General features: G+C 35.6%; 1 protein-coding gene and 1 pseudogene across 2 annotated transcripts in view; one reads left to right on the top strand and one right to left on the bottom strand.

Moving 5' to 3' along the window:
- Positions 1 to 25,235, top strand: part of EXOC6B (exocyst complex component 6B) — a 544,417-nt gene that overhangs the window by 49,082 nt on the left and 470,100 nt on the right. The gene's annotated exons all lie outside the window — the stretch shown is intronic.
- LOC123637038 lies at positions 1,872 to 2,747 on the bottom strand (annotated as a pseudogene). The gene has a single exon (XR_006734737.1). The product of XR_006734737.1 is annotated as a 60S ribosomal protein L5-like (transcript).

Genomic DNA, 25,235 nt, shown 5'->3' with positions numbered 1-25,235 from the left:
GACTCAATGAAATTTGGTGTCAGATAGCCTACAGACGTATTTTGAAGTGAAAAATAGTCACTTTAGAATTAGGTTTTACTCCCTTTCCTGTTATTTACTCTGCTATGTACAGTATCTATTGAAGGAAGCCTTTGTCAGCTTGCCAAGTTACATGAATGCAACTCAGAGTGTATAGCAGCTCTTCAAGGTTTCGATATAACATTTTGGGGGACTGAATCCTTCAGGTTTATCTAAAGCAGTTTCATCCTACATATATTGTTGTGAAGATACATAGAAGGAAAAAATAGAACAGTAACAGCAAGAAATGCTGTAAGAAATTCCCGCATAATCAGGTTATTTTGTAAAGTGATAGAAGTACTTGTTCTAATCCTATTTTGCTCTAGTGAAAGAAATTATTTCTTTGCTTGTTTTGATTTTATTGGCCTAAGGACATTTGGAAATTTAGAAAGTCCATTGTATTGCAGACATGTTTTAATTTTTATTTATTTATTTATTTTATTATTTATTATTATTATTATTTTTGAGACAGAGTCTTGCTCTGTTGCCTGGGCTAGAGTGCCATGGCGTCAGCCTAGCTCACAGCAACCTCGAACTCCTGGGCTTAAGCAATCCTACTGCCTCAGCCTCCCCAGTAGCTGGGACTACAGGCATGCACCACCATGCCCAGCTAATTTTTTCTATATATATTTTTAGTTGGCCAGATAATTTCTTTCTATTTTTGTAGAGATGGGGTCTCACTCTTGCTGAGGCTGGTCTCGAACTCCTGACCTCGAGCGATCCACCCACCTCGGCCTCCCAGAGTGCTAGGATTACAGGTGTGAGCCACTGCGCCTGGTCTGACATGTTTTAATTTTTATTAAGCTATTAATTATTCCTTTTCTCTTAGAGGTGATATTTTAATGATACAACTTTAATGTTACCTACAAATCATTTTAAAAAACGTAACAGTATAGAAATGTGTTTTGCCTGCTTTTCTGATTATGAAAGTAATACATGTTTGTAGTGGTTAGGACTTCTTGGTTGTAAGTGACAGAAACTCAGTGTGAATTAACTTAAACAAAAAAGTTTAATTTATCAGCTTATACCAAGCATCTCAAAGCATAGAGTGAAGCTGGTGTTAGGTAAGACTGTAAAAAGGAACTCTCTCTCTTTTCCTTTCAACTCCCACCTCTTGTTTATTCTGCCCTGGATTGCCTTTATCATGTCCTAAAATAGACAGCCTTTATCCATGCAGCAAGGGATATAACACTGGCAACCCTAGGATTCCATTATAATGTCTCTGAGACCAAAGAGGAAAAGGGCTTTTTTTTCCGGTTTTAGTTATTAAAATCTTGGGAAAAGAATCTGATTTCCCACCCCTTAGACAATAGTCTAATTCTTATGTCCTTAGGGACATGGTATATTATACTTGGCCCAAATTTGGTCCCATATTTACTTTTGTGGCTGAAAGCGATGTGGTCTTTTGCCAGAAGAGTTGGCATGAGGGGGTGGGGTCTGGCCAAAATAGTTGTCACTGTAATGCTTATTGATGTAAATGTGGAAATATTTAGAAAAACCTAAAATGGAACAAATCTCTATTCGTAAGTTCATTATACTACTTATATTTTAGCGTATTTGCTTAGCAATGTTTTTTTACATTTTTAACATGTTTTCTTTGTAGTTGAAAACCATACACATACACACATATGCATATGTGTATATAAATTTGTGTATATGTAACAAAATATATTTATAAGTTACATAATATGTATATTTTGAATGCGGGCAGCAAGTTATACACATGTATAAAATATGTATAATATATTTACTTTTTTTTCTTTTAGCTGCTTATTCAATAAGTTTATTATCTGTATTTGAAAATTTGTCATAAAAAACTGCTGTTTGGTTTAGCTTTCAGCAGCCTGTTCCTGAGCTCTAAGGAAGCTTGCCTTCTTTTGAGATACCTGATCTTTCTTCTGGGCAAGGGACATTTTGGGACGGTTCCATCTCTTCTTCTTAACTTCTTTCTTAGGCTTCTTCTCATAGACTGGATTATCTCGTATAGCAGCATGGGCTTTCTTATACATCTCCGCCATGTCTGGAGTAACGTTGTTCTTTATGTATTGAGAGAACTGTTTCTTGTAAGCGTCTTCACCTTCTTCCATTAGATAACGCATATAATCTGCAACATTCTGACCTATGATGTGCTTCCGATGTACTTCAGCATTAAATTCCTTGCTTTCAGAATCATAACCAGGGAATCGTTTGGTACTGTGAGGGATGGACAAGCCTCCATCCACAGCTCCCTTCAGGGCCCCAAAAACTTCACATACAAGCACCAGGCTGGCCGTCAATGCTTTCCACATTGTATTTGTCTCCTGTTACTTCCACTTGGCCTTCATAGATCTTGTCCATGCCAAACCTATTGAGAAGCCTGCGGGCCAGCATAATTTGTCAGGCCATAAATATGCTGCAGCATAATTTGTCAGGCCAACCTTCACACCATATTTTGGTAGTTCATGTGCATAAGCTGCGCAGACTATCATATCCCCTTCTATATAGCCATAAGCAATCTGACAAATGATATCTCTGTTAGTTATACGAACTATCATTCTGTATTTGGGTGTGTTGTACTTATTTTTATCCTGTATCACCAAGCGTTTCCGAGCATAGTAATCAGTTTTACCCTCTCGTCGTCTTCTGAACTTCACTTGGTATCTCTTAAAGTAGGCCTTATTTTTAACAACTTTAACAAACTCCATCCTGTCGAATAGAGGCCCACATTCGCGGCTCCACACGGACTTGCAGGCCCAGCAGCGCTAGGGGGGAGAAAAGCTATATTTACTTTTTTAATACAATGGCGGATAGAGAAATGGATGAGTATGGGATTCTTAGTCTGTATACGTACACCTTAATCATGGCTCTATCACTAGCTTTGTAACTTGAGCAAATAATTTATTTTATCTGTGACTCAGTTTCTTTGTAAAATCAAGATAACATTATTACCCTATACCATGGAGGTGATTTTGAGGTTAAGCAAGATAATACATGAAAAGTGTTTAGAATAGTCCTTTATAAGTAGTAAGCATGGAGTAGATATTAGTTATTGTTATTTAAATATTATAACATTTATATTATACTATATATTCATTGTATATGTTAATATTATGTTAGCATTTAGACACATTTTATATATTGCTTTTTTTTTACTATTCAATTTGTTTACTGTATTATATTTTTGAACTATAACACTATTTAGAAAACTAACAACTTCAAGAAAATAAATTTTGGAGCTCCTTGGTGTTTTTAACTTTCCTCTGAAACATGACATTTTGGGAAAAATTTTACTTGAGTATGACAGCCTTTAACTCAAAGAAGTAATGAGTTCAGAAGCCTTGGGAGATGACTAATAGCAAATCTTAGTCATGGTTTGTAGTTCTTACCTTGAATGTGGTGTTTAATCTATTCCCTCTCTGAATTGAAAGGATGACTTTGGCATAAATAGGCTACAGATCAACCGGGGCCTTCTCACCAAGATATAAAATGACACTTTGTTGGTAATTAGTATAAAACACACTATTTGCTACCTATGAAGGCACCAAAGAGTTGATTCTGTTTCTATTGTAGATAGTACATTATTCTAGAAGGAGCACTATGCAGACTAGGGTTTGAGTACTAGTTTTTTTGGCCTCTAAAGTAGAGATGATGAAGATACTATTATGCTGTTTATCTTTCATAACTGTCATATCTTCTTAATGGATTGGTCATTTTATCATATGATGTCCTTTTTCTCTGGCAACTGTTTTTGTCTTAAAACTTCTTTTGTCTAGTTTTAGCTTTCTTTTGGTTTGTCTAGTTAATTTTTTGGTTATAGTTTACATAAAATATCTTCTTCCATCCTTTCACTTTCAATCTATTTGTGTCTTTGGATTTAAAGTGAATCTCTTATAGACAGTATGTAGTTGGATCATGTTGTTATTATTTTTAAAAAATCTGTTCTGTCATTCTCTGCATTTTAATTGGAGAATTTAGTCCATTTTTGTTTACTGTAATTGCTGATAAGGAAAGACTTATTCTTGCCATTTTCCTATTTGTTTTATATGTCTTATGTATTTTTTGTTACTTGGTTTTCTCCATCACCATCTTCTTTTATGGTAGATAGGTATTTTCTAGTGTACCATTGTGATTCCCTCCTCTTTTCATTTACTGTATATTTTTAACTTATTTTTTAGTGGTTTTCCTGGGGGTTACAATTAACATCTTAATTTATGATAATCTAGTTTGGTACCAACTTAGTTTCAATAGTATATACAATCTTTGCTCCTACATACCTCCATTCAGCCTTTCTGTTGTTGTCATAAATTATATCTTTATACATTGTATGCCTTCCATCATGCATGCATATTGTTTTATATAGTTGTTTTTTAAATCATACAGGAGAAAAGATGAGTTACAAGTCAGAAATACATTAATACTGAACTTTATATTTACCTGTGTAGTTAACCTTTACCATTGGTCTTTATTTCTTTGTGTGGATTTGAGTTATTGTTTAGTGTTTCTTCATTCTAGCCTGAGGGACTCCCATTAGTGTTTCTTGTAGGGCAGGTTTACTAGTGATGAATTGTCTGTTTTTGTTTATTAAGGGATGTCTTACTTTCTCCTTCATTTTGAAGGATAATTTTGATAGATAATGAATTCATGCTTAACATTTTTTTAATTTCAGCATTTTGAATATATTATTTCACTGCCTTTTGGCTCCATGATTTCTGACAAGAAATTGGCTATTAATCTTATTGAGGATCCTTAGTATGCAGTAGGTTGCTTTACCCTTGTTGCTTTCAAGAATATGTCTTTGCATTTGTCTTTTGACAGTTTGATTACAATGTACCTTGATGTGGATGTCTTTGAGTTTATTTTACTTGGAGTTTGTTGAACTTTTTGGAAATGTATATTCATGTCTTTCATCAAATTTGGGGAATTTTTGGCCTTTATTTCTTCAGATATTCTTTCTGCTCCTTTCTTTCTCTCTCTTTTTCTTCTGGAGCTATTATTATGCGTTTGTTGATATGCTTGATGGTGTTCCATAGGTTTCTTAGGCTCTTTCATTTTTCTTCATTTTTTTTTTCTTTCTGCTCCTCAGACTTGACAGTCTCTTTTGACTTATTGGCAAGCTAGTTGGTTCTTTCTTCTGTCTAATGAAATTTGCTGTTGAACCCCTCTAGTGAATTTTTCATTTCAATTTATTGTAGTTTTCAACTACAGAACTTCTATTTGGTTCTATTTTATAATTTATTTTATCACTTTGTTGATATTCTCTATTTTGTGGGACATTGTTCTCGGGATTCCCATTAGGACTTTGTTTGTGGTTTCCTTTAGCTCTTTGAGCATATTTAAAATGGTTGATTAAAGTCTTTGTCTAGTAAGCCCACTGTCTTTTGGTTTCCTCCGGGACAGTTTCTATTAATTTTTTTTTTAAATGTTAACAGAAATTTCTGTGTATGGTCCATACTTTCTTGTTTCTTTGCATACTTATAATTTTTTATTGAAAACCAGACATTTTGAATATAATCATATGGTAACTTTGGAAATTACAGGCATACCTCATTTTATTGTACTTCACTTTATTGCATTTCACAGATGTGGCATTTTTCAGAAATTGAAGGTTTGTGGCAACCCTGTGTCAAGCAAATCTGTTGGCACCATTTTTCTAACAGCATGTGATCACTTCATGTTTCTGCATCACATTTTGATAATTCTCACAATCTTTCAATATTTTTCATTATTATTATATCTGTTATGATGATTTGTGATCAGTGATCTTTGATATTACTATCATAGTTGTTTTGGGGGTGCCACAAACTGTGCCCACATAAGATGGCAAACTTAATCCATAAATGTTGTATGTGTTCTCACTGCTCCACCCACTGGCTGTTTCCCCATCTCTCTCCCTCTCCTCAAGCCTTCCTATTCCCTGTGACACAATGTTGAAATGTGCCCCATTAATAACCCTACAATGGCCTCTTTTAAGTGTCTAAGTGAAATGAGGAGTTGCATGTCTCTCACTTGATATCAAAAGCTAGAAATGATTATGCTTTGTGAGGAAGGCACACCAAAAGCAGAGGGAAGCCAAAAACTAGGCCTCTTGTGCTAAACAGTTAGCCAAGTTCTAAATGCAAAGAAGTTCTTGAAAGAAATTAAAAGTGCTACTTCAGTGAACACAGGAATGATAAGAAAGTGAAATAGCTTTATTGGTGATATGGTGGTCTGGATAGAAGATCAAACCTACCACAAAATTCCCTTTGTCCAAAGCTTAGTCCAGAGCAAGCCTATAACTCTTCAATTCCATGAAGGCTGAGAGAGATGAGGAAGCTGCAGAGGAAAAGTTTGAAATTAGCAGAAGTTGGTTCATGAGGTTTAAGGAAAGAAGCTGTCTCTATAACATAAAAGTACAAAGGAAGCAGCAGGTGCTCACGTAAAAGGTACAGCAAGTTATCCAGAACATCTAGCTAAGATCATTGATAAATGTGGCTACTGAACAACAGATTTTCAATGTAGACAAAAGATGCCATCTAGGAATTTCATAGCTAGAGAGGAGAAGTCAATGCCTGGCTTCAAAGGACAGGCTGACTCTCTTGTTAGGGGCTAATGCAGCTAACTGATGACTTTAAGTTTAAGGCAGTGCTCATTTGCCTTTCCAAAAATTCTAGGATCCTTAGGAATTATGCTAAATATACTGTGCTTGTGTTCTATAAGTGGAACAACAAAGCCTAGATGACAGCACATTTCTTTATAGCCTGGGTTACTGAATGTTTTAAGCCCACTGTTGAGAACTACTGCCCAGAAAAAATGATTCCTTTCAAACTATAATATTATTGTTCTATGACAATGCACCTAGTCACACAAGACCTCTGATGGAGATGTGTTAATACAAGGAGATTTGTGTTGTTTTCATACCTGCTAACACAACATCCATTCTGTAGCCCATGCATCCAGGAATAATGTTGACTTTCAGGTCTTATTATTTAAGAAATTCATTTCATAAGGCTATAAAGCTGCCATAGATAGTGATTCCTCTGATATATCTGGGCACAGTAAGTTGAAAATCTTCTCAAAATAATTCATCATTCTAAATACTGTTAAGAACATTTGTGATTCATGGGAGGAGGTAAAAATATCAACATTAACAGGAGTTTGGAAGAAGTTGATTCCAACCCTCATGGATGATTTTAATGGGTTCAAGACTTCAGTGGAGGAAGTACTGCAGATGTGGTGGAACTAACAAAAGAACTAGAATTAGAAGTGGAACCTGAAAATGTGACAAAATTGCTGCAATCTTATAATAAAACTTGAAAGGATGGGGATTTACTTCTTATGGATGAACAAGGAAAGTGGTTTCTTGAGATGGAATATAGTGCTGGTGAAGATGCTGTGAATACTGTGGAAATGACTAAAAAGGATTTAGAAAATTACATAAACTTATTTGATAAAGCAGTGGCTGGGTTTGAAATGATTGACTCCAGTTGTGAAAGAAGTTCTATTGTGGGTAAAATGGTGTTAAACAGCATTGCATGCTACAGAGAAATCTTTTGTGAAAGGAAGAATCAATCTATGTGGGAAACTTCTTTGTTGTCTTATGTTAAGAAATTGCCATAGCCACCCCAACCTGCAGCAACCACCACCCTGATCAGTGAGCAGCCATCAACATTGAGGCAAGATCCTCCACCAGCAAAAAGATTATGATCTGCTGAAGGCTCAGATGGTCATTAGCATTTTTTAGCAATAAAGTATTTGTAATTAAAGTATGTACTTTTTAAAAAGAGATAATGCTGTTGCACACTTAATAGACTATAGTATAGACATAGCTTTTACATGCACTGGAAAACCAAAATATTTGTATAACTTGCGTTTTGTAATATTTGTATTATTAAGGTGGTATAGAACTGAACCTGCAATATCTTCAAGGTATGCCTGTAGATTCTTCTTTTTCCCCAGTGTTTGTTGTTGCTGCTTGTTGTAGTTGTTTGTTTAGTGATGTTTCTGAACTGATTTTGTAAAGTCTGTATTCTTATGTGTGGCCACTGAAGCCTCTGTTCCATGAGTTTAGTGGTCAACTGATCATTTGGCAGAGATTACCTTACACTTAGCTGTTTTTTCTTGGACACTGGAAGCTTTTGATTAGTATCAAGAATTTTGAGAGTTGATTCTGACCATTTGGCCTGTTTATTTGTTGCTTTTGTGGAGGGATGGACTTTTGGAGTCTTCTACCCAGATTTTTTTTGCTCCTGACTTTTAAGAAACCACATTTGTTCATTCATCCAACAAATATTTATTGAGTCCCTACTATGTTCTAGGCACTGCTGGGGCTTATACACATGTAGCATCCAAAATACTGAGTTTTCTGGCAAAGCCTGAAGGCAAGGGGGAGAGAAAGCTAACATTTATTGGTGCCTGTGAGTACATGTATAGTGCCTGATTATTATTTTCATTTGCAGTTTCCCTAATGATCAGAGCAGTTGAACATCTTTTCTTATGTATAGTGACCAATTTTATTTCCTCTGCTGTCAATTGGGAACTGATAAACTTTTCCATTTTTTCCCCATTGGGTTGTTTCGTTTTACTTACTGATTTGTAGGAATTCTTATATATCATGGATATTAATTTTTTATTTTTACAAATACATTTTCCCCTTTTGTCTTTTGTTTTTTCACCTAATTCATGTTGCACATGTTTATACAGAAATGTAACATTTTATTGCAGTAAAATCTATTAGCCTTTTGCTTTGTGGCTTCTGAATTTTATGAATTTCATGGCTCTTAGAAGAGCCTTCCTTACCTCAAAAGTATAAAAGTATTATCCTGAATTTTCTTTAGATATATAATATTGATTTGTTAATTGAAATTTTTGTTTAGATAATTGTAGATTCATAAACAGTTGTAAGAAATGATAAGGAGGTTCATGTACCCTTTACCTAATTTCCCTCAAAGGCAACATCCTGTAAAACCATAGTACAGTATCACAACCAGGATATTAACATTGATATACTAACCAATATTATTTAAATTTATATAGTTTTAATATAGTCATTTGTACGTACTATACTGAACAGTTTCATCACCATAATTATCACTTGTATTGCCCTTTTATAATTATATTCCCCTCTCTGCTTTCCTACGTCCACTGCTGGCAACCACTAATCTGTCTCCATTTTTTAAATTTTATCATTTCAAAACTTTTGTATAAATGATATCCTATGATGTAACCTTTTGGTTTTGGAATCTTTTTGCTCAGCTTAATTCTCTAGAAATTTATCCAGTTGTATCAATTGTTTATTCCTTTTTATTGCTGAGTCGTACTCCATGATATTGATGTACCAAAGTTTTTTAACCATTAACCTGTTGAAGAATATCTGGGATGTTTCTAATTTTTGGCTATGGCATAATAATATGTTGCATTTGGTCTTTGTCCCTGGTTCCTGGCACAGATCTCTTAAAATGCTTGGAATTTCGTTAAGTGGTGGGGGAAAGCCAGAATCTATTGTTATTCATAACAAACCTCTTTCAACCATATCTGAGTTTATGCTAATGAGATGATTCTTGGTGTGCCCCTAGATAGCTTCAAGATGGAGGCTGGTTGCCAGAAAGACCTCACCTTGATTAGAGGGTTGTAACTTTGAACCCCTCCCCTTAAACTCTGGAGAGTAGAGAGGGGCTAGAGGTTGAGTCCAGTCACCAGTGGCTCATGATTTAATCTATTATGCCTGTATAACGAAACCTCCATAAAAACCCTAAAGGGGTAGGGTTCAGAGAGCTTCCAGGTTGGTGAGCACACTGAGGTGCTGGGAGGGTGGCATGGAAGCTCCACACATCCTCTTCCTCCCTATACTTTGTCCTATACATCTATTCCATTTGGTTGTTCCTGAGTTGTATACTTAAAATAATAAGTCAGTAACAATACAGTGTGCCTTTCCTGAGTTCTGTGAGCCATTCTAGTGAATTATTAAACTGGGAGGGGGGTGTCAGAAAATTGGTATTGGAAAAGACACCACATAATTGGTTGGTGTCAGAAGGAGAAAGAACTCTTCATTGGCTATTAATGAATAAAGCTGCTATGAACATTTGCAGATTTTTTTTTTTTTTTGAGACAGGGTCTCGCTTTGTCACCCAGACTAGAGTGCAGTGGCATCATCATAGCTCACTGCAACCTCAAACTCTTAGGCTCAAGTGAGCCTCCTGCCTCAGCCTCTTGAGTAGCTGGAACTACAGGTGTGTGTCACCATGCCTGGCTAAGTTTTCTATTTTTTAATAGGGATAGGATCTGACTATATTGCTCAAGCTGGTCTCAAACTGCTGGCCTGAAGCGATCCTTCTGCCTCAACCTCACAAAGTAATGGGATTATAGACTGGCTTCTGCAGGGCAAGTTCATCACCAGTCATCCTATTCAGAGATTCTGAGCAGGCTGGCTTGTGGGGTACAAAGGTGGGCTTGTTTCTGGAGTCCTTAGAGGTGGTTCCTCGGTCAGTAGGTGGGCATTCCTAATACCTGGGTTCACAAGACCAGTCCTGTTGCCTGGATGTGGGTGTGGGCCTGGATTCTGGGATCACAGGGGTTAACTTGGTGCTTGGATCCATTGGGTTGGGCTTTGCAACTGGTTCTACTGGGGTGGGCCTGAAGTCTGGATCCAAAGTGGCTAACTGGTGCTAGGGCAATCCTGGTGTCTGGGTCCATGGGGTGGGGTTGGTGCCTGGGACCATGCAGGTGGGCCTGGAGGCTGGTTCTGTGGGGGCTGGCCTGGCACCAGAGTCTGTTGGGGCAGGCGTGGAACCTGGGCCTTGCAGGGGCATGCCTGGAGCATCACATCACAATGGCTGGTCTGGCAATGACCTGGGCCTGGAGCCTGTGTACATGGTGGCTGACCCGACACCAAATTCACTGGACTAGGCCTGGTGGTGGGGGTCTTGGGTGAAGTTGGGTGCTTACTTCAGTCTCATTTGTATGTGGAAGGTATCTCTCTCAAGCTGTATTTATATGGTTGGGGGAGGGAAATCATGGGTAATGTGAAACTGAATTTCATACTTTTTTCAATGAGTATTTTCTTATTTTTGGGCTCCATCCGGGTACTATAATCTGTCACTTGGATTCCTTATTTCTTGTAAAGGTATTTTTGTAAATGGATGGTTGTTAAAATTGATGTTTCTGTGAAGGGATGAATGTTGGAAACTCATGTTCTGCTATCTTGTTGATGTCACTCATTTTTAATATCTAAAATAGTACTTTTTTTTTTGGAGAAAGGATCTTGCTCTGTCACTCAGATTGGAGGACAGTGGTGTGAACACAGCTTACTGCAACCGCCAACTTCTGGGCTCAAGTGATCCTCTCGGCTCAGCTTCTTGAATAGCTTGGACTACAGGTGTATGCCACCATACCCAGCTAATTTTTTTTCTAATTTTTAAATTTTTTTCAGAGATGGGGTCTCACTATGTTGCCCAGGCTGTTCTCAAACTACTGGCCTCAAGTGATCCTCCTGTCTTGGCCTCCAAAGTGCTGGGATTACAGATGTGAGCCGCTGTGCCTGGCTCTGGCCCATAAAATAGTACATATTGATATATATAATTCATAAAAGCAAAAGTTCTTTAGGGTCTTCAGTAATTTTTAATAGTATAAAGTGGTCTTGTGTTCACAAATTTTGAGAACTGCTAGTTTTGATGAAAGGAAACTGAAGAGACATGATAATAAAATGTAATACATGATCCTGGACTGGATACTTTATAGGAGGAAATGAATATGTTCTAAAGAACATTATTGGGACAATTGACAAAATTGAAATTTGGACTGGATTATATTATAATCATATCAGTGGAAATTTCTTGAATTTGAAAATTAGAGTGTAATTTTATGTAGGAGAGAGGAAATACACATTACAATTTTACAGACACACTATATGAAACCTATTTACAAATAGTTTAGAAAAATAAACATACATATACATATATATGTAGAAAGAATGATAAAGGAAATAATGGCAAAAATGTTATGAATTGGTGAATTCTGCTTAAAGATTGTACAGGAGTTCTCTTTGCAAAGTGAAATTATTTCAAAATAAAAATTAAAATAATTATAAAGTAATATAATGAGTGTCTTAGAAGCAAATTTTGCAGATTAATTGATGAACGTCTGAAATGTTTTTAGCATTTGAAGACAGTAGCTATGCAAGTACTTTGTACTTTTAACCACTTTTCAGAAGACACTCTTTGGGCTCTGCTGCCCCCTAGTGACACTTATGCTCATCAGCATTCATTTTGCAAGTGTAGTTAACTTGGGAATTTAGAGCACTATGGTCTTCATTTAAAAATAATTTAGTATGGCTGGGAACAGTGGCCCACACTTGTAATCCCAGCATTTTGGGAGGCTGAGGCAGGAGGCTCACTTGAGGACCGGAGTTTGAGACCAGCGTGGGCAATATAGTGAAGCCTCCTTTTTTTCTTTTAATTAAAAAAGTGTAATTTTTGTTATTTGGTTTCTTTGTATTATATTCTCAGTCCCTGCTTTTTTTCCCCTCTTTTTTAAAAAGTAATATTTATTGGTTCCTCACCCAAGAACAACGATAAAACTTACTTTGTACCTTCCCCCTGTCTTTTCCCTTGCCACTAAATATTAGTCAATAGTATTATCTCAGTGTTTGATTTTGTAGTCATGTATACTATACTTCATTTGGCCCATAATCTCTCATCTGCAATTCCCAAATCCCAAAGGATCTAAAAACCATTTGTTGTCAAAACGTGCCTGAATTCATTTGGCAATAAAACCTGACGTGAGTTGATATGAGATATTGATAGTTATTATATTAATATTTGCCACTCGTGAATGTTCCTACATTTTGCTGCTGAAACACTAATGTGTTTGATTATGGAATACTTAAGATCTCATTAATAAATAACGTATGACAGATGCACTATATTTGCTTTTTAAAATCTGTAGAATTTGGTATGAAACATTTCTGCCACAAGAATTTTAGATTGGGGATTATTTATAGACCTGTACTTGATCTGCTTAGCTTTGACTCCCAGTTATTAGTATGAGGCAATTGACCAACCAGTTGACCAACTTATTCTACTATCTTCTCTCCTTTTTTGTTAGGTATATAATTTTTATATATTCTTTTTATATACCATATTTTATCACTCTTAATCTGACCTTGTTTTTGTCTTGGAATTGCAGTGAAATATGTTCACTTTTTGCTGCTAGTCTTTTTTGCTTAAGTTTCCCGTCATCTAGTTTGGCTTGAATTCTTCCTCTAGTGTTTGCCCTAGGAAGGATGTACATGAACAGTAATTTTTGGGTTATTGTGCATTCAAAATGATTGCTCTGTAGACATTATACTTTAAAATTCTTGGTTCATATTTTATTTCCTTGAGTATTCTTGTCTTCTGGTGTTCAGTGTTGCTGTGGAGAAGTCTGATACTTGCTGAGTTTTTCTTTTTTTCTGATAAGTTCTTATTCTTTTTTTTTGGCTATCTATTGATTCTTTTTTTAATCATTGGGAATTACTCTAAGGAGTGTAGCACATCCTTGACTCATTAGCATCTAATATGAATTAATACTTCTGTCACATCTTTGACACTGCTAGTAACATATAACACTTTTTCGTTTACCATCTCCCACCTCTTGAACTATTTTAATTTTACATGTAATTTAGTCCCTATAAGACATTATCCTTATTATTTTGTAGATTCAGCATTCATTTATTTTTACCCTTTAAAAAATTTTTTTGATTTCCTTCTACATCTCTGTGCTTCACTCTGACATCACTTTCCTTATGTATGAACAACTCTCTTTAGCATTTCTTTTAGCGCAGGCCTACTGCAGACAGATTCTCTGATTTAACTTGTTTGTATGAAAAATATCTGCATTTTACCTTAGTTATTTGTAAACTGTGGTAAAATATACTATATAAACTGTACCATTTTAACCATTTTTAAGTGTACAGTTCAGGGGCATTAAGTATATCCATATTTTTGTGTAACCATCACTGCCATCCATCTCCAGAATTTTTCTAACCTTCTCAAACTGAAACTCTTTACCCATTCAACAGTAAATCCTCATTCTCCCCTTCCCCTGTCCCCTAACAAACAACATTCTACTTTGTCTCTATAAATTTGGGTACTCTAGGAAATTCATAAAAGTGGGATCATATAGTATTTGTCCTTTTGTGACTGGCTTATTTTACTTAGCATAATGTCTTCAAGGTACATGTGGTAGCATGTCAGAATTCCCTCCCTTTTTTAAGGCTGAATAATACTCCATTGTATTATGTACCACATTTTGTTTATCCATTTGTCTTTTGGTGGACACTAGGGTTGCTTCCTGCTTTTAATTCTTGTGTGTAATGCAGCTGTGAGTATGGGTGTATAAATATCTCTCCGAGTCTCTGCTTTCAGTTATGTTGGTTATAGACCCAAAATTGGAATTGCTAGATTATATAGTAATTCTATTTTTAATTTTTTGAGAACTATTGTACTGTTTTCAATAGCAGCTACACCACATTTTGTATTTCTTGACTTAATTTTTAAAGGGCATTTTTTATTAGTGGTAGAATTTTAGGCTGACAGTTTATTTTTTTCAGCACCTTGAAGTATATCATTCAATTGTTCTTTGACATATCTTCTGTGTTAAAAAGTCAACTCTTAGTCTTTTTATTGTTTCCTTGAAGGTAATGTAATTTTTCTTACGGCATCTTATATTAATAATATTTTTTCCTTCATTTTTGTTTTTTAGCAGTTTTATTATGATATGCTTAGGTATAGTTTTCTTTACATTCATCCAGCTTGGAAGTTTATAGGGCTTGAAACTGTGGATTGATACCTTCCAATAGTTTTTGGAAATACTTGAATATAATGTCTTTAAATATTGCTTATGCACCATTACACAAAAATAAAACTCCTTTCAGGGTTGTTACAAATTTAAAAGTATTTTTGTAACATCACTAAGATGTTACTTGCTTTTTTTACTTGAATTCTCACAGGGGAATACAGTTGAGTTTCTCAGAGGCTACATGACATGTGGAGACATCATTTTTTTAATGGCAAATGTAATTTATGCTTGTGTTTTCTTTTTTCTTTTTTTTTTTTTTTGGAGACAGGGTCTTACTCTGTCACCAGTGCTAGAGTGCAGTGGCATCATCATAGCTCACTGCAACCTCAAACTCCTGGGCTCAAGTGACCCTCCAGCCTCAGCTTCCTGAGTAGCTGAAACTACAGGCCTGTGCTACCACACCTGGCTAATTTTTCTATTTTTTGTAGAGATGGCAGCTTGCTCTTGCTCAGGCTGGCCTCAAACTCCTGGACTCAAGCTATCCTCCCGCCTCTGTCTCCTAAAGTGCTGGGATTACAGGCATGAAACTATGATATAGTAAGAAAGATATCTGGTCTTTGTTCATAGTTCCTGGCATAGAGTTCCTAAAACCCTTGGAATTTCCTGAATGAAATCTTTTGTTCTACTGAGGTGGCTCTTAGTGAGTGGATCCCGAGATAGCTTTAGGTTGGAGGCTGGTTACCAGAAAGACCAAGCCTTGATTAAAAGCTTGAAACTTTCAACCTCACCCCCAACCTCAGGGGAGGGAAAGAGTTGAGACTGAATCAATCACCAGTAGCCAATGATTTAATCAATTGTATGCACATAATGAAACCTCCATAAAACCCCTAAATGATGGGCCTTGGGAGCTTCTGAGTTGGTGAACACATCTTCTGGCTGGGAGGGTGGCATACTCCAACTCCATGGGGATAGAAGCTCGTATGCTTGGGACCCTTCCAAACCTCACCCTGTGTACCTCTTCCTCCTTCAGCGCTTTAAAGATATCTTTCCATTGTCTTCCTGCCTACATAATTTGGGTGAGAAGTCTGCAGTCATTCTTTGTTTCTTTGTGTTTTGTGTGTCCTTTCTTTCTGCTTTTATGTGTATTTTTCTTTGTTAGTTTTTTTAAGCAACTCCAAAAAGACTTTTTGACTAATCTCTTCTCACACTGAACATTCCTTTATTTTACATTGTTTTATCACCTAAGTGCAAAATTTAAACATCATATTAATTTCTGTACAGGTTTATAATTACATTTCATTGTGATTTCTTGTGTATTTCTTTACCAATTACAGTGTGGACTCCCTCAAAGGGAAACATTCTTGTCTTTTTGTTTTTAGTAAATTCTCAGTAAATACTTCCTGAGTCAGCCTATGGTAGGAAAAATGTACAAACCACCAAGTATGGCCAATATTGTTAAATTTCTGAGAAAACAGTTTCTATTTATTCTGAGGCTACTTATTTTATTTTATTACTTAATAGTTAAATTTGTCCTGCCTTTTAAAAGTTTATTTCTGCTACTTTGGTGCATCTTGCACATTAAAAAAAAGATGCCCCTACTTCTCTTCATTAAATAAATAATTAAGTTACTGCATAAATTGGAGAACTAGAATGTGGCAATGCTATTTCATCACTTTGAGGAAGTTCCCTAAATATAACCCTTTGGAAAAGTGATTTACTGGTAAGTAATCTTTGTTTCTTCAGTGATGATTTGGGCCATATTACATCATCACTTCATTGAGTTTAGAGTTTACCCCATAAGGTATCATATTCTTGAAAGAAGTTATATGATACAGACCAGATTGATCTATTGATAATAGATGACTAATGAAAATTTGCACTGATCCTCAGGTAGATATCTAATGAATTTTAATCATAGGTTATTTCTAAAAGGAATGTAATTTACTTTCCCCACAATTACCCATTGTAATTTCTTAATTCATTGTATGGAATCAATCATGCAGTTTTAGTGACCTCTCATTTCAGAAAGATATCTCTTAGGATGTTAAGCTTTATCATAAAATATTTACATTATTAAAATGATTTTTCCTCAACCTTTATTTTACTGTTTGAGTTTTGTTATCACTCATTGTGATAAATTTTATTTTGATTGCTTTAGAGCCATTTTACCAAATAAATCCATGTAGATCAAGATTGTTTCAGGTTATTCAGAAAGTTAAAAATAAAACCAACTTAGTATCACTTATGTAGTTAAACATATATTTGATTTCTTGGTCCAGGTAGAAAGAAATATTCTTGAATAGAGTGGACACTAAGATGACTCCATGCAGAGGCAGTTAATGACAAAAATGAGTTCTTAATCTAAGACATGACTGTCACTAAACTGGCCCTATCTTGGAAACTAAAACAGCAAGGCTGGTGCTATGATATGCTAGGACAGTCTGTTGGGTGTGTGATCCAGATCATCGGTTCTGTGTACTAACATTTGAAAATGATTTCTTGATGGAGCATCTGTGACCTTCGAATTATGAATGGTCTTAAAATTTCTTTTCAAGGGAAGGAGCATATGAAAGGGAGGGTAAACAAAATATTTTGTTTATAATTTTCTATAAAGATGATTTAATACAGTTTAATATTAAACAGCTCTGGAGGCCTAAAATTTATCTCACTTGGTTCTAACTGGTGTTTCTCTCTGACACATGGTGTGAATCAACTGTCCTTCCAACTTGAAAGAGCAGAGAGTTCACTGACGCAACTCTTTTGTTCTGGGAATTGTTTCCATTGTGCCTTCAAAAGGGAGGGACATTAAAAGCTTTGGCCCATGGCAAGTTGTCTCCAAGTTGGACACAGTTGGGGGGCTGAATGTTGACTTAAGGAAGTGAAGTTGGTGATTTTTTGTATTTCCTGGACTTTTTCTAAAGGCTGAATGTTAACTCCACCCCCTCTTGACTTTATGTGATTAGTGGTCCCTCCTTCTCCCTTAAAAATGGAAGTCAGAAAAATCTCAGTTTTATATGTTGTCGCTTTCCAGGGTTCTCCTTTCTTAGATTCTAGAGTAGTTTGGGTTTCAGCCCTTTCTCACAGTGAGTATTCTTCTGTGAAAATCTTTCTGTACATATTTCACAAAGGGAAACATAGAAATGGAAAGTTGAATGACAAAATCATTATCCCCAATGGTCTCAAAATACTGGAAAAATGGAGTATAATTGTGATAGGCAGTAAACTGTATATTCAGAACATTAACTGAATGAAAAAGCAATATATACGAACAAATTAAAAGATTTTCTGTGACTCTAGGCTCAATGATATGACTGTCAAAACTGCATAAACATTATTGTTAGGCTGTTTTAATAGAAGCTGAGTAACAAGGTTAAAGGAGATAAGCCTTATTTTCTTGGTTTGCCCATGCTTGGTTTTAAAATTGCTAGTATTTATAGAACATTTTCTGTGTGCCAGGCACTGTTCTGAAAGCTTTACTTATATTATCCCATTTAATCTTCACACAACAACTGTATGAAGTGGTTGCTATCATTATCTGCATTTTGCTGATGTAGAAACTCAAGTATAGAGAAGTTTAATAACTTGCCTAAGGTCACACAACTATTAAGTAGCAGAACTAAGACTTGAATCCCAAAAATCTGGCTTTAAAGTTTGTATTCTTGACCACTGTGCTGTACTGCCTGCGTTGTTACACTTTCAGAAGAAGAGTGACTACTGAACAAGTCCAGAAGGTAAAGACTAGAATTGAAAGGCTGTTTATATGTGGAATAGTTGAATAATTTAAGATTGTTTAGTCTGGAGAAGGGAAGGGAAGGATCAAGCACTTGTCTCTGTGGTCCTTTGATGGCAAAAATAAAATAAATGGTGAAAATTATAGGAAGGCAAATTTGGGTTTTGTGTAAGAACTTTGCAACAGTTGTTGAAATGGGATTGGTTGCCTTGTAGTGAACTTCCTTTTACTAGAGATGTTTCAGCAGAACCTGGACTAGCATTTGATGGAAATATCTGGGAAAAATTGTCATCTGTGAAGCTGAACTGGATCATCTCTGAGGTTACTTTTTTTCTCTGTCCATTTCTACACTAAAGAGAGATCATTAAAATGGACTGCTCTATACAATTCTCAAACAACTGCTTCTATGAAAAAATGGCACAGTATTGGCTCTAACCCCTGAGCTGTGGAGCCACAGTATCAATTTCTAATGGTAACATGACATAGTATGAGAGGAGGGGGACCAGATTTATTGTTGTCTAAAACATGAAGTTTATTTTTTGTAGATAGCTCTGTGATGTTGGTAGTGCGTTCTTTGTATATCATATTAGTGGACTAGGAAGCAAAAGAAAGTGTCCTACTTTTCCAGTTCACAAATCAAGTTACTTAGTAATAGGCCACAGGTTCGATCATAATTACCATTGAGACTACTCTCTTTCGCCTCACATTTGAGGGACAATGAAAGAACATTAATTGATGGACTTTATAGTTGCAATGGAAAGGATCTAGGAAACTGCTACATCAGTTTTAAAATCAAGAATTTCAGGATATCAAACATAATTTACATTTTAAAATCATTTTGAGATCATGATCAATAACAAGAGGTTTGAATATGGAAAAGATACTGAATTTGTAAAGTTCTGACCAGTGCTGATTGCTTCTTGAGTTTGTGAGGGTTAGATCATAAGAAGAAATTCTCATTCTATTTGTCAACCTCAAAAAGAAACTAGGAGAGATAGGCTTTCTAAAACAAAATAATTTATTTGGGTATAGTAAAGGGCTGCAACCTAGGATGTTCATGCTATGACAATCATATGCTCACATGAAGATAATTGGGGCAAAGTGGAGATTTTAAAGGCAAAGAGATGTCCACGTAAACTGCTTTGAAACAGATCTCATTGGTCTCAGGAACTCACTGTAGGAGTTGGCATTTATTCACCGGGGGAGATAGCTCTTGTTAGACAACTGTCCTGGTCCAAGTGTCTTATCTGAAATACTGCAAGCCAGAGGGAATTCCTATGATAAGTTCTGTTTGTTCTGTTTATAAGGTATTAGCAAGAAGGGCAGGTATTTTAGAAAGGCAAGCATGAGAGCTGCTGCTTTATAGCCTTCCCTGACTCCATTTTGGTTAGGGGTTTGACATAAGTGATTCCATTTTGTTATCGTTAACTTCTACATTGTTTTTTTACATTTATTTTATTTTGGATAATTATTAAAAATTAGACCTCTAGTTACCCTGGAGTGTTTGTTCTTGTTTGGTTTTTATTTCAATTAATATTTTATTGAGCATCTGCTCAATGAACCAGATACTATTACATTCTTGACTTTTAAGAATGTATTTTCATTTTTCAATTATAAAAGCAATACATATTCATTTAAATAAAATGTAAAATGATAAAAAAGTAGAAAGAAAAAAGTCACAATTGTACCATTTAAACATTGCCATTTTTATTATTTTGCTGTTTTTCTCTCTGTCCTTTATTATTTTTTTCTAGAGATGTGAATTAAAATATTTGAACATATTTACCTTCATATTGAGTGTGTATATGGTTTTATATCCTGGTTTTTTTTACCATGCCTTTCCTCTTGTTCTCCTCTTCCTCTTTACCATCTTTCTTTTCCTCTCCGTCATCCTTTTTCTTTCATTTTATTATCCTTGATATAATTGTGGCATCCTGGGAAAGGTAAATGTTTCTGTGTATTTGCAATGTGAGAAAGGTTGCTTCATGTGCAAAATGTTGATGATAATAACTAATGATGATAATAACTTCAGTAGGATTATTTTTTAGGAGTCGGTTAGTATATATAAAATGTTTAGTAGAGGGCCTGGCACATATTTTTAAAATGCTTACTTTTACTATTATTTTGTAATTTTGAGCTGGATTTGTCCTTTAATGGTCTGGGTGATATTGGTATAGTAAGATTGCCTAGATTAAATTGCTGGGTCAAATGATTGATCTCTGTTTTTCTGTGCTTTTTGAATGAGTTGGTACTGTAAGCAACTTTTTTCTGCTAATATTCTTGAGCTGTTACTACAATTCAGACATATACATTGGAACTTTTTTCAGAATCATAATCAGTTATAAATAGACTTGGTCTCCCGCAAGTTGTGTGGCAGGATTTCCCTACATATTGCTATGATAACCTGTGAATAGAATGCTTAATCCAGGCCAAAATAAAAAAATGAAAAATTGCTAAATAGTAGGACAGTTAGCATTGTCTTCTGTTTAGTTCTTTGACTGTACATATAGTGGGAAGGTTTGGCATGGGACTGATGTTTATCATTATGATACTGAGTTCTTGGCTACTTTTGTGTTTTACCAAATATAAATCTTTAACAGACTCCACCCCACCCTCTCCTTTAAAAGAAAAAAAGACTTTGCCAATGAATTTTTTCTCTCCTTTTAGAGTTAACTCGGTAATTTGGAGCATGTAACCATAATGTTTGGGAGCTATCTAACTGTTTCCATTGTTGCAGCCTGATTGTCCGTGGTTTAATCATCAGTAGTTAAGAAGGAAAGCAAAAAATGGCTCCAGGCTGCACAGTACCATAAAAAATTTCCACCTGGAAGTAATTTTTTCTAAAAGCCCTTAGGGACTGCTATCACCCTCCCCCTTCTATTGGCAACTGGGGCCAGAAACACCAGCTCTCTTCAGAGCCAGGTCTTGTTGCAGTTTAATCATCTTCCTTCTCCTAGCTTCCAGGGAAGGTTAGAGGAGGGCTAGGGCAATAACAAATTATTCCCAGACACTACTCTCCTCCTATAATTGATTTCCTTGAACCTTCTAAGTTCCTTCTTTTCTTCCTCTGTTTCTTTCTTTTTCTATTTAAAAAATAGCATTTAGCATTTTAGCTGAAGTGCAAATTATTTGCACTGCTAGAACTTGAATTTACTTTTGTTAAGAACAATTATTATTTAAACCTAGTGCTTGTCTTTTTGGAAAGTTTAAATGTTGAAACATTTTTGGGTACTAGTTTAGGCCCTTTGTCACTTTATAATGCCTTCTCTGTGAGATATAGTCATTGTTCCAGGTGTAAACTCTCAAGGAACTCATGGTCCGGTAGGGGAGATAGACATGTAAATAAATCATTGCCGTGTAGAATGTTCATTGTAGTACCCTTTCAAAAATATGAACAAATAAACATTTCAAAGCAAAAGGATATTAACTCTGCCTTCCACCAGTGAATGTCATTAGTGGTGCCCATTCACTTCTAGGCCCATTATCCTAATGTAACTTTAGGATAATACTAGGCATTTGTTCAAGAACTTTAAGGCAAAACAAAATGATAGTGCTTCTGGTAAAATTTAACTCAAACCACACACGTGGTTTCATAGGTTCAAGGCCAGTTCAGATTTGTACAGTGTCAAAGTGAGGGCCAGATGATAAATGATTATACCATGGCTGTTAAGGAATAACTCTTATCTTATGTCCATATCCTACACTCCTTATCAAGGGTAGGGATAGATACTTCAACAGATTTTGTTTTATCATTTTTAAAAATATATTCCTTAAAACTAGACTATTACATGCTGCAGCAAATTTTTATTGTAGATGAAATTGGCCTCTTTTTAGGAAAAGATGCCTAATAACAGTATATTGGTAAGTAGGAGAAAAATAGTCTTCAATTTGAATCTTTGAAGAATAGACTCACAATCTTGTTTGATGTAAATACCTCCCGAGAGTGTAAGCTTAAACTCCTTGTAGTCTCTTTGGTTTTATGAGCAGTTTCTTAGGTTTGATCTTGTTGGTAAGAAGGGGAACTTCTATACTATGTTATAGTAGTTGTATTAAGTAGGGAAGTTTTATAGAATAGTTGAATTTTGAGCTCAATCTTGAAGGATGAGTAGGAATTCACCAGATAAAGTGATGGTAAGGAGATTCCAGGCAAAAGGAATACATACTATACTCAAGGAAGTTCAAGTAGAGTTGTAGAGTGAATGTAGGGAGTATTCAGAGATAAAGCTAGACTTGGAGGGGTCTTACATATGATGATAGGGACTTTGGACTGGATCCTGAGGCAGGATGCTAAAATTTTTTTGGTTTGTGTGTGTGTGTGTGTGTGTGTATGTGTGTGCGCGCGCGTGTGTTTGTGTTTCAAGAAATATTGAAGATGGATTGTTAGAGAAATAAGGGGAGGGGTGAAAACAGTTGTTCAGAAGAGAAATAATGAGGACATGAGCCAAGGCAGTAGCAGGGGAGGATAGGGAGGGAGAAAAGCATGGAAGAGACAATATGGAATTAACATTGGTAGATCTTGGTGATTGATTTTGTAGGGAGGTGTGAGGTCGAGTGAGGAGTCAAGGTTAACTTACATATTTCTAGGTTAGGTAACTGAGTGGCTGGTGATGTGTTCAATTGAGATGGGGGAAATGTGGGTTTGGGTAGAAAGTCAATGAATTCATTTTTAAAACTCTTTTGTTATTATTTTATTTTATTTTAGAGATGAAATCTTGCTATGTTGTCCAGGCTGGAGTGCAGTGGCTGTTCACAGGCGCAGTCATTGCACACTACAGCCTCTATCTCCGGGGCTCAAGGGATCCTCCCACATCAACTTCCTGAATAGCTGGTTCGACAGGTGTGCACATTGAGCACAGCTAAATTCAATTTTTGACATGCACAGCTTGAGATGTCTTTGAGGATGAGTGGTGGTTGGGTATTTGGGTTTATAGGACTTGACAGAGGTAAGTCCTGGTGTGATTGATTTGGGAACCAGAGATGTTTAATAGTGAAAACTGAGGTATTGATGAGATCTCTCAGGGTGTATAGATGAAGAGTGAGAGGAAATGAAGGCCAAGCAGGTATTGAGGGCCAGAGGGAAGAAGAAGAGTTATTGAAGGAGAATGTGAAGGAGGAAAACCAAGAAGGAGTGTAATAAAAGCCTGGGAGTAGAGATTTTAAGAAGAGGGAATGATTAATAGTGGCACATACAAAAAAGGAGTCAAGTAAATGAACTTAAAAGTGAATATTTGCTTGACAGTTAGTAGGCTTTTATTGACTTTAGCAAGAATAGGTTCATTGGGGTGATATAGGTAAAAAACAGGTCACATTGGGTTGAAGAGCAAGTCCAATTTGAGGAAATTGAGGCGGTGAATATAGAGTGCTCTTTTAAGATCTTAACTGAGAAAGGAGAGGGTTAGAGGAAAAAGAAAAGATACCAGAAAGGAATGTATCAGAAGGGAGATTTTAATTTAGTACCTTTTTTTTCCTTTAAAATAATGGGCAGTGTTTTGTTAAAATGGAAACATGTTATGTTGAAAGAAGTTGGTAGAGGTGAACATTTGAAAATACAGAACAATACCTCTCTCCCTCCCCCCAAAAATATTGATGGAATAACATTCCTGAAGTGGAAGAGAAATGAGATTTTTAGAGCACAGGATTAATTTTACATTGAAGTGAGATACTTATTCCTTTGAGATAGCAAGGAACAAATGTAAGGGTAGATGGAGATATCAATAGACTTGTGTATTGGAATGCAGGAAGTTAAGGACATTCATGCCTAACAAGTCTGAATTTTGTTTATGAAGTAAAAATATTAAAGTTGTTTCTTGTAAAATAAAGTTGTAGGATTGAGGTTGAGATCTTAAAGAGAATAACAACAGTTTGTAATAGATGCTGTATATAATAGAAGAATGAGCTAATAAAGACACACCATAAGTTCAAATGGTGCTAAGGGTCTGTATATTTGTATAATTAGCTCCATCGCAGTAAGGTTCTACATGCTACTGAAGCTGAGTTGTGAAGAGAAGGAATAAATAGGCAGCCAGTTCTACAAGTTTGATAGATGCAACTGAACAGAGAAGGGCACCATTTTTCTTTTGGCAGACTGCTTTTGGTAAGGCTTACAGGGGTCTGTCTTTTTATTTTGAGGATCACAACTTCCTTATATCTTTTATCAATTCTGAGAACTTCACAGCTATTTTTTGAATATTACCTGTCTGTTATTTCTTACTGAAGATCCCAGTAAACCCATTCTGTTCTCCATGTCTCTTCTTTAATGTTTTCCATCTTTTGTCTCTCTGTGCTGCATTTTGTATTTTTTATGTATATCTCCCATTAAATATTGCCCCTTTCATTTAAGTTTCAGATAATCAGTTATTACAGTTTTTATTCTAAAGGTTCTATATTTCATTTCTAGTTTATTCATTTTTGATAGTTTGGTCCTTTTTTGTATAATTCCTTCTTAAGTTTCTTTAAGTATATTACACATTTATTTTTATTTTATACATATTAATTTTTAAGCCTTTGCGAGTCTGGTTCTGCTATTTGTGTTTTTTCTGATTCTTGTTTATATGCTTTGTTTCCTTGCATTTTATGATTTTTGATACTTAAGTTCCAGCTCAAAAGAATATTATTTGTGAGAATTCTTAGAAGTATGGATTAGGGTGTATTTCTCCAGAGAAGATTTGCCTTTGTTCAGTCAGTTATCTGGGGGTACTAACAACCAGACTGGGACTAC

The sequence above is a fragment of the Lemur catta genome, chromosome 4 (assembly GCF_020740605.2).
Source record: "Lemur catta isolate mLemCat1 chromosome 4, mLemCat1.pri, whole genome shotgun sequence".
Lineage (NCBI taxonomy): Eukaryota > Metazoa > Chordata > Mammalia > Primates > Lemuridae > Lemur > Lemur catta.
Note: the sequence above shows the minus strand (reverse complement) of the source record. Positions and strands in the feature narration are given on the sequence as shown.